At 39.7% G+C, this 10,211-nt stretch overlaps 1 pseudogene; it reads right to left on the reverse strand.

The window, feature by feature from the left end:
• Positions 1-3,346: 3,346 nt before the first annotated feature.
• On the reverse strand, positions 3,347-3,443 carry LOC135151803 (small nucleolar RNA R71; annotated as a pseudogene).
• Between the last annotated feature and the right edge of the window lie 6,768 nt (positions 3,444-10,211).

The raw sequence follows: 10,211 nt of genomic DNA on the forward strand, positions 1-10,211 counted from the left end.
TTTTTTACCAAATTTGTTGATGACATTTGTTATATATACGATAAAAAAAATAATTTTGTGATATATAAATTTATCCAATTTTTATTTTATAAAATATCGAATATAATAATTATATATAAATTATATTTGATTAATTTTGATTAATGATCCGATTAATCATTCTTAATCATTCGGATAAATCCCCATTATCCGATAAGTCCCTAGATGATGCCTTCAGCAACTAAGTCCAGACTTCCGTTTTTACTGACTTTTACCAAAACCACATAAATAATAATTCAATTTTATATTTATAAATATTAATTCTTTTTATAATAAAATGCATTTTTTAATTAATTTAAGTATGATTTAATTGTATATTTTAAAATTATATTATGCAAACGAAATATGAGATTAGACTTCTTATAATTTAAGAAATTATTATTCGAGAAAAAAAATAAGATTTTAGGTAATTTTAATGAAATTGAAATTCTTATATTTAATTTCTTCTAAGTAATGATTATTGGGAGTATAAGTAATAAAGTAAAAAATTATTTTAGACGATAAAATTGAATTATTAAATAATTTGATAAAAATCAAAAATTATATTGCATTTCTCTGTCTTAAATTGAACAGTCGCGCAAAAGTATCCAAACAAAATGATGTGGAATTTAATGAGATGATGAAGTTTAGACTTTTTCAAAATAATATACTTTTGAGGGAGATATTTAATCATTATGGATAAATATTAATTTTAAAATTTGATAAGCAAGCATATTTTTATTAAATAATTTGATAATATACTTTTATGTATCTTGTTATGTTATTCAACATAGGAGAGGGGTCGACGTTATGCGATGCCGAGAAATTTTAATTATAAAATAATTACTATTTTTTATCTTTCATAAACCTTTTAAAAAAAATAGATAATATTTTTTATTATCTCAACTACACAAAATAATGAATTAATAATAGATTCATAAAACTCCAAAAAAAATTTCCCATCATCAGAAGTAATTAGTATATTAAATATTATATTATATTAATGGTTGCAGCTTGAATATGACATGGATTTAAATGTTTTACATTGTTAGAGTTCAAAAATTTAGAAATTAGTTCAGACTTATGATTGATTAAAGTGTTTTGAATTAGTATAATTTAAAATACTAATTGAATACCACCAAAATTTGTAGATGATTGATAAGTGGTATTTATACACACTTATAGGCCTTCATTTCCACTTAAATTGGTTGGTTGTACTTAAGTGTTTAGTGTCTTTTGATGTGTTTTTATTGTTTTTCTGTGCAGGTCACGAGTTGAGGTGATGAAGTGATTTTCTATCATTATAGGTTGTTTTTGGTGCATTATTTGCAAGAATAGAGAATTGTGGATTCATCACGACTTGGGATTTTGTGGGTACATCTTCTACAAACCCTCACGAGAACACACTCGTCCACTAGAGCTATCTAGGGGTTTAAAGGGCTTGTTGCATATGCTAAATGCAACCGTGATCACCTACGGAAGTGGTACTAGAAGCGAGGAAGGACATACACGCGAGAACGGGCTGAAAACAAAGGATCAGGACTGTCATCACAGACAGTAGCGCGCCCGCGCTAACCTGTAGCGCGCCCGCGCTACAGTCTGCATCACTAGCGCGCCCGCGCTAGTGTAGCGCGGTGGCGCCCCGCAGAAACTCCCCGGGCCGATTTTTACAGCTTTTCTGATGGATTTTCGCAGCGGTCGAGGCCCGGTTGACTTAGTCAATGCATTTTTATTTCTCGTGTGTAAAACCCTAGCCTCATAGTCGTAGTTTAGAGTAGAGAACAATAGCGTAATCATAGTTTTATTCAAGCACATTATCAGTTGTATTCGATCGTTCTTTGCGAGGAAGTGACAGTTTCGAGCAAGATCGTGAACATCAAATCTGTAACGTGTGATTTTTATTATTATTAATTCAAGCATTTTTATTCTATTTAATTCTTGTCTTTTCTTTATCATGCTTTCATTAGAACCCATGATGTCGATTAGTTCGATTATGAACTAACCGCTTTCATGGGATTCTAATGGATTTATCGATGTAGTCTAGTAGCGAATATTAATTACTCGATTTTGTGACATACGTTGATTTCTTTGCATGAGCCGTACTTATTCTTCTTAGGAGCGTAGCTAACTTCTAAGTTGTTTGTTAATTCTTTCTGAAGCGAGAGTGGATGATTGAATTTAGAACTATGCCATGTAAACATAGGATTATGTGAATGAAACATAATTTGTGATAGACTTGAACTATTTTTATCACCCTGTGTAATCACGATAGACGACTTGTTATTAAACCTCTTTGCTTACACTACCGCTATAGAGATATAGGGTCTGAGCTTTGTTGGTGTCCATGAGATTTCTATCTTAATTGTGGATTTTGATTGGTATGATATGTGTGCAACGAGAGTTGGCATGTATTACTTTCGTGTTGTCTGATTAGGATCAACAGTCGCATGTTAATCAGTAATTTCAATTCTAGATGAATTCGATAATGAAGTTAGAATCCCATGTGTTTTCCTATTCTGAATTTGATTAGTAATTTTAGTTTTTAGTATAAAAGAAACCAATCCTTGTTAATTGTCTTAGCAGTGATAATTGATCATACATTGTTGCATAGGTGCGTATTCTTAATTCACCAGTCTCTGTGGGATCGAACTTAATATATTACTTGTGATCACGTGCGCTTGCGTGTAGATTTTTGCGAACAAGTTTTTGGCGCCGCTGCCGGGGACTCGGTGTTAATTAATTAGTTTATGTACTTGTCTTCAGTGTGCGTTAAAAATTCACTGACTAAGATTCTATTCTCTTCTCACTTTTCTTCTTTTCTTTCTTTCAGGTACTTGGGTCGCGTTTATGCAAACACGTTCTCAAACCCGTAAAAGAAAAGCAATTGATTCATCGTCATCTTCTTCTTCTGATTCTGAAACAATGACAGAACCTGAAGCACAACCAGACAGTAAGGCATTGAAGGATTTCTCTATGCCAAAGATCGATGATATCCAATCAAGCATTGTCAGGCCTGCAATCGCAGCCAAGGCCTTTGAAATCAAACCAGGAACCATTCAAATGGTCCAGAACTCGGTACAGTATGGGGGTTCTCCTACGGAAGACCCCAATATGCATATACGAAATTTTATAGAGATCTGTGACACTTTCAAATTTAATGACGTCTCTGATGAAGCTGTAAAGCTAAGGCTTTTCCCATTTTCACTGAGAGATAAGGCTAAGGGATGGTTACATTCTTTACCATCTGGTTCGATTACTACATGGGAAGATCTAGCTCAGAAATTTCTCACTAAATTCTTCCCCATGGCAAAGACTGCTGCTTTACGAAATGCTCTATCTCAATTCTCTCAACAATCAGGAGAAACATTCTGTGAAGCCTGGGAGCGATATAAGGAGATGCTAAGGAAGTGTCCCCATCATGGCATGCCGGATTGGATGCAAATAAACAGTTTCTATAATGGTCTTGGACCTCAATCCAGACCTATGCTTGATGCTGCTTCTGGAGGTGCACTATGGGCAAAGAGTTATGAAGAAGCTTACGATCTCATTGAAATGATGGCTGCTAATGAATATCAGAACCCTACTCAAAGACTTACTCAAGGGAAGGTAGCCGGAATTCTTGATCTTGATACGTCTACAGCTATAGCAGCTCAACTTAAGGCTCTCACGATGAAAGTCGATTCTTTGGCTCACCAAGGAATTCAACAGCCAATCTCTATTTGCGAATTATGTGCTGGTACTCATGCTACTGATCAGTGTGCCATTTCTAGTGAATCAGCACAATTTGTGAGCAACTTTCAGAGAGGTCAACAGCCTGCTCCAGCTACTTACCATCCTAACAACCGAAATCATCCGAATTTCAGCTGGAGTAATAATCAGGGTTATAATCAGCCTCAACAAGGATTTCAACAGGGACCTAAACAGTATAGTCAGGCTGGGACTTCACAACAGTATGCACCTAAACAGCCATATCACCCTCCGGGATTTCAGAGTCATGGGCAACCAAGTAACGAAAGGTCTGATATGGAAGAGCTAAGACTCATGTACAAGAGTCAGGCAGTAACTTTAAAAGCCTTGGAGACACAAGTCGGTCAGTTGGCTAATGCTTTACTAAGCAGGCCACAGGGGAATCTCCCTAGTGATACAGAGGTACCAGGTAAGAGGGACCCTAAAGAGCAAGTCCAATCTATTACGCTGAGATCGGGAAAAACTACAACAGGGCCTACCTCAACATTAGTACAAGATCAGGGTGATGAACCGCAAGAAATTCCAGCAGAACTTCCTTCGAATACAATTGGCATCAACACTACTGTTGAAAAGGATAAGACTAGTCCTGCAGCTACTCCGATGTCAAAACCAGTATATCCACCACCTCCATTTCCTCGGAGGTTAAAAAAACAGCAGCTGGATAAACAATTTGGTAAATTCCTAGAAGTATTTAAAAAGCTTCACATCAACATTCCGTTTGCTGAAGCACTCGAGCAAATGCCTAGCTACGCCAAATTCATGAAGGGTATTCTTTCGAAAAAGCTAAAGCTCGAAGAGTTAGAGACAGTGGCTTTAACAGAGGAATGTAGTGCTGTACTTCTACAGAAATTACCACCTAAGCTGAAAGACCCGGGAAGCTTTACTATCCCTTGCACTATTGGGAAGTTCTCTTTTGATAAGTGTCTGTGCGATTTGGGAGCTAGCATCAATCTGATGCCTCTATCGATCTTCACACAACTTGGCCTGCCAGAGCTCAAGCCGACAAACATGTCTTTACAGCTGGCTGATCGTTCGATCACATATCCGAGGGGTATAATTGAAGATGTGTTAGTCAAGGTTGATCAATTAATATTTCCAGCCGACTTCGTGATCCTTGATTTTGAAGAAGACAAAAAGATACCTATCATCTTGGGTAGACCCTTCTTAGCCACAGGGCAAACATTGATCGATGTCCAAAAAGGGGAACTTACTATGAGAATACAAAATCAGACGGTCACGTTCAATGTATTCAATGCAATGAAATTACCAACCGATGAGGAATCTTGTTTCAGTATGGATGTAATTGATACTACAGCAGAAGCTAAGAGCAAGCGGATTTTACAGGATGATGCATTGGAAGCGATCCTTACAAATGATGAGGAATGGGGCAGTGAAGAAGAATTGGAAGAAATCCATCATCTTAACTCATCACCTTGGCGAAGGAATTTTGAACCACCTGTCGAATCTCTTGGCTTGGAGGAACAAAAAGAGGATCACAAACCACTACAACCATCAGTAATCGAAGCACCTAAACTCGAACTTAAACCACTACCGGATCACTTAAGGTATGCTTTTCTTGGCAAAGGTTCTACTCTTCCTGTTATTATTGCATCTAACTTGTCAGGTGAGGAAGAGGAAAAACTTTTGAGGGTGCTAAGGGAATTCAAAACAGCGATTGGTTGGACCATAGCTGATATCAAGGGCATCAGTCCCTCCTTTTGTCAACACAAAATTCTCATTGAAGAAGGAAGCAAACCTTCAGTGGAACAACAAAGAAGGCTAAATCCTATCATGAAGGAGGTGGTAAAGAAAGAGATTCTTAAATGGCTTGATGCAGGTATCATTTATCCAATTTCAGATAGCTCATGGGTGAGTCCAGTGCAGTGTGTGCCTAAAAAAGGGGGCATGACAGTAGTAGCCAACGAAAAAGGGGAACTTATCTCAACTAGAACTGTCACTGGTTGGAGGATTTGCATGGACTACCGAAAGCTGAATAAAGCCACAAGAAAGGATCACTTCCCTCTGCCTTTTATTGATCAAATGCTTGACAGGTTGGCTGGTCATGAATTCTATTGCCTATTGGATGGGTATTCTGGCTATAATCAGATTGCTATCTCTCCGGAGGATCAAGAAAAGACAACCTTTACATGCCCTTATGGTACATTTGCATTCCGAAGAGTACCTTTTGGCTTATGCGGTGCACCAGCCACTTTTCAAAGATGCATGATGGCAATATTCTCAGAGATGATTGGCATCAATGTGGAGGTATTCATGGACGACTTTTCCGTATTCGGAACATCTTATGACGAATGCCTCACAAATCTGAGAATGGTTCTTAAGCGATGTGTGGAAACTAATCTGATTCTCAATTGGGAAAAATGTCATTTCATGGTGCAAGAAGGAATCATATTGGGGCATAAGGTATCTGCCAAGGGACTAGAAGTTGATAAAGCGAAGGTGGAAACAATAAAAAATCTTCCTCCACCACTTTCAGTCAAGGGCATCCGAAGCTTCCTTGGTCATGCAGGTTTCTATCGGAGATTCATCAAGGATTTCTCAAAAATTTCTAAACCCCTTTGCAATCTGTTAGAGAAAGACATTCCATTCAAATTTGATGAGGAGTGCTTGGAAGCATTTGAAATCTTGAAAAAGAAGTTGACATCAGCACCTATCATCACTGCACCCGATTGGAGTAAACCATTCGAATTAATGTGTGATGCCAGTGATTATGCTGTAGGGGCTGTACTTGGCCAGCGAACAAGTAATGTGTTTCATGTTATCTATTATGCCAGCAAAACATTAAATGATGCACAATTGAACTACACTACTACTGAAAAAGAACTTCTAGCTATTGTCTTTAGCTTTGAGAAGTTCAGGTCTTATCTTCTTGGAACAAAGGTAGTGGTATATACAGATCATGCAGCCATTCGGTATCTCATATCAAAGAAAGATTCAAAACCAAGACTAATTCGCTGGGTTTTATTACTCCAAGAATTTGATGTGGAAATTAAAGATCGTAAGGGCACGGGAAATCAGGTAGCAGATCATTTGTCCCGACTAGAAGATCACAGCAAACAAACTACAGACAACACTCTAATCAATGAATTCTTCCCAGACGAACAGTTGTTTGGAGTTAATGCAGAAGAGCCATGGTTTGCTGACATTGTAAATTATCTGGTGAGTAAGATCATTCCTCCAGAATTCTCTTATGCTCAACGCAAGAAATTTCTTCACGATGTGAAATGGTATATTTGGGATGAACCCTTTCTGTTTAAACAAGGAGTTGATCAAATTCTCAGAAGGTGTATCCCCAATAATGAAGTTGAGGGAGTTTTGCGCGAGTGCCATTCCACTGGTTATGGAGGCCATTATAGCGGAGAAAAGACAGCAAAGAGGGTACTTCAAGCAGGCTTTTACTGGCCAACTCTGTTTAAAGATGCTCATCAGTATGTTTTGGGGTGCGATCAATGTCAACGTACAGGTAATATATCTAGGAGGAATGAAATGCCTCTTAAAATGCTCTTGGAAGTCGAAATATTTGACGTTTGGGGTATTGACTTCATGGGACCGTTCGTTTCATCTTGTAACAACCAGTATATTCTATTAGCAGTGGATTATGTGTCTAAATGGGTGGAGGTAAAAGCTTTACCTACAAATGATGCTAAGGTGGTCTTACAATTTCTTCAAAAACAAATCTTTACCCGTTTCGGAGTCCCTAGGGTCATTATCAGTGATGAAGGCTCTCACTTCTGTAATCGGAAATTCACAACCTTGATGACTAGGTATAATATCAATCACCGGGTTGCTACTGCTTATCATCCTCAAACGAATGGTCAAGCTGAAGTGTCTAACAGAGAGATCAAACGCATATTAGAGAAGGTGGTTAATCCTTCTAGGAAAGACTGGTCTTTACGATTAGATGAGGCTGCTTGGGCTTATCGAACAGCTTATAAAACACCGTTGGGTACTTCTCCATTTCAGTTAGTGTTTGGCAAGGCTTGTCACTTACCAGTTGAGTTGGAACATAAAGCTTATTGGGCCCTAAAGAAGTTGAACTTCGACTTACAATTAGCTGGAGAGAAACGAATGATGCAACTCAATGAGTTAGAGGAGTTTCGCCTCCGTGCTTATGAAAATAACAAACTCTACAAAGAAAAGGTGAAAAGATTGCATGATCAGCGACTGATACAAAAATCGTTTGTGGTTGGTCAATTGGTGTTATTGTATAACTCTCGGTTGAAGTTGTTTCCAGGGAAACTCAAGTCACGCTGGTCAGGGCCATTTACAGTCAAGACGGTATTTTCCCACGGTGCAGTAGAAATATATGCAAAATCACCGGATGAATCATTTAAGGTTAATGGTCAAAGGTTGAAGCCGTACTTTGGCGGAAATGTGAATCGTGAGGTGCAAACCACGATTCTTCAATCAGAATCGGATTAGTCTGGACTTCACGTCGAGCTAACGACGTTAAACAAGCGCTTCGTGGGAGGCAACCCACGCATTGGAACCACATTGTACCATTGTAAACCTCAAAAACACAAAAATCGAAAAATTTCAGCCTCCGGTGTCAGACACTAGCGCGCCCGCGCTAGTGTCAAGCGCGACCGCGCTAAGTTGCACAGCGCGCCCGCGCTAGTGTCAGGCGCGGCCGCGCTACTGACTGCCGAGCCAGGCGAATTTTCTCCCAAAAATTATTTTCTTTTCGTTTTAAAAAGCCCACAATCCTAATTTTGCATGCCTAGCCCGAAATACATCCCATAAAACCCTAACTCAACTCTCCAACCCTTATATAAACACAAAACCCATCTCCAAATTCCATTATAATTCTCTAAACCCTAATCATATATACACATCCATACACACAACCTTCATCCAATCTTTCAAATCCAATACACATACACCTCTTGCAACTCTAATCTCTACCAATGGCACCCAAAAGAGCAAGAAGATCACAAGGAACGAGCACCCAAGCCCCCGCATCTAGCGATTCTTCCTCGTTGGGTGAGGTTGAGTTCACCTCGGATGGTGCGCGAACCGAGTTTCAACGGCTTATGAATAAGTCGTTAGTTAAGGAGAGGGGATTCTTACCCACGGCGGAGGATGGTGAGCTCTTGAACATGATTCAAGAACGGGGTTGGGAGTCTTTTTGCGAGGCTCCGGAGGCGGTTCCCTTGGCTATCATTCGAGAATTTTATGCTAATGCCAAGGAGAATCGAGATGGATTCACGGTGGTACGGGGAATCCGGGTAGATTATAGTGCGGATGCGATCCGTAGAGTTATTGGGGGGCGTGCCAGGCGCCGTAATGAAGAAGATTGGGTGGTTGAGAGGATTGGGCGTGCTAAACGCCGGTTTGATGATGATCCAGTTGATCTTGATCGATTGGTGTATGATTTGTGTGTGCCGGATACAGCTTGGAAGATGACACAACCTCCTTTGCAGGCACATGTCTCTTTTCCAGCAGCCGGGTTGAACCGGTATGCGAAGGCGTGGAACGCCTTCATATGTGCTAACATCATGCCATCTTCACATGGGCATGAGGTGACAATGGAAAGAGCTATTCTGCTCTTTGGGATTGTCTCGGGCAAGTATATTGATCTGGGACATGTTATCCATCAGGGGATTCTGAGGTTCTTACAGGGAGGAACTACTGGTGCCATTCCATATGGCACAATTGTGACGAAGCTTTGTCGATCGAGCGGTGTTCGTTGGCCATCCAACGAGCAATTACAGTTGCCAGGAGCACCGATTGATCATTCGGCGATCAGCCGCATGACGGAGTGGGATGGAGGAGTTCCCCACCCTCGAGGCCTTGGGTACATATATGATGAGATGCCAGGGGGACGTCCAGAGTTTGTTAGGAGGGAGCAGCCTAGAGCTTCTGGAGCTGGTACTTCTCAGACGGAGAGGAGCTCCGAACCGATGGGAGATGTCCACTTTCGCCGATTAGCGAGACGGATGGACGCCATGCATGACATCCACCAGAGGTTTGCTTTTGATATGACACAGGCTCTAGGTAGTGCTTTTCAGGCACAGGGGGTCACAGTTCAGTGGCCAGTATTCGGAGCAGGGATGCAGTATCCTCCACCTGATTCACCTCCAGCAGAGGAGGGGGAGGACTCGGACTCCGAGTAGGTATGTGGGTGCTCTAGCCTTTTTATCGCTTTCAATGGGGACATTGAAAATTTTAAGTTTGGGGGTGGTAATCTAAGGAAGAGCATATTTTTTTTTTATTGCATTTTTTTATTATTGCATGTGTTAGTTAGTTCATGTAGTTCACGTTTTTATTTTATTTTATTTTGCTTTGATTTATTCTCACGTTTTCTTTCTAATTTTCCCATATTTGCTTTATTTTTACATGTTTAGTGATAATTGTAGTAGTAGTATCACGAGCATTTGCATGAATTATGAAGTTAAGCCAAGCTAATTGCCTATGATGAGTTATGT

Source organism: Daucus carota, chromosome 3 (genome assembly GCF_001625215.2).
Source record: "Daucus carota subsp. sativus chromosome 3, DH1 v3.0, whole genome shotgun sequence".
Classification (NCBI taxonomy): Eukaryota; Viridiplantae; Streptophyta; class Magnoliopsida; order Apiales; family Apiaceae; genus Daucus; species Daucus carota.